Source organism: Penaeus monodon, chromosome 21 (assembly GCF_015228065.2).
Source record: "Penaeus monodon isolate SGIC_2016 chromosome 21, NSTDA_Pmon_1, whole genome shotgun sequence".
Classification (NCBI taxonomy): domain Eukaryota; kingdom Metazoa; phylum Arthropoda; class Malacostraca; order Decapoda; family Penaeidae; genus Penaeus; species Penaeus monodon.
The window spans coordinates 36,437,656-36,438,062 of record NC_051406.1 but is presented as its reverse complement, the minus strand read 5'-3'; positions in this window follow the sequence as shown (position 1 = coordinate 36,438,062).

The following is a 407-nucleotide window of genomic DNA, read 5'->3' as shown; positions in this document are numbered from 1 at the left end:
TGGCTTACCGCATATTTTAGGAATCCTTTCAGTACGTGGCAAACATTCTAGAATGAAATACGAGCATATTCACTCGAGTAAAATGGTTTTTACTTTATTCTGTTTTATATACTTTGTTAGGTATTAAGCTTCTGACAGCTGGCGCGAACTGACACGTTTATTATGGATTTCATACAACTTTTCTTTATTTATTACCAAGGAACACGACTCGGTTGATAGAAAACGGATTACAGTGACCCAGGATGGCTTTTTTTATTCATGCTAACTGAAAATAGGAAACTTCATACTCAATCATAAAAATAGTATATATCACAGCGATGAAACATTATTGCGCTCGTATAGAAAGATGAAATATATACTCAATTTGTCAACAAACTGTTCAGATCCTCGTACATTTCCTATCTATC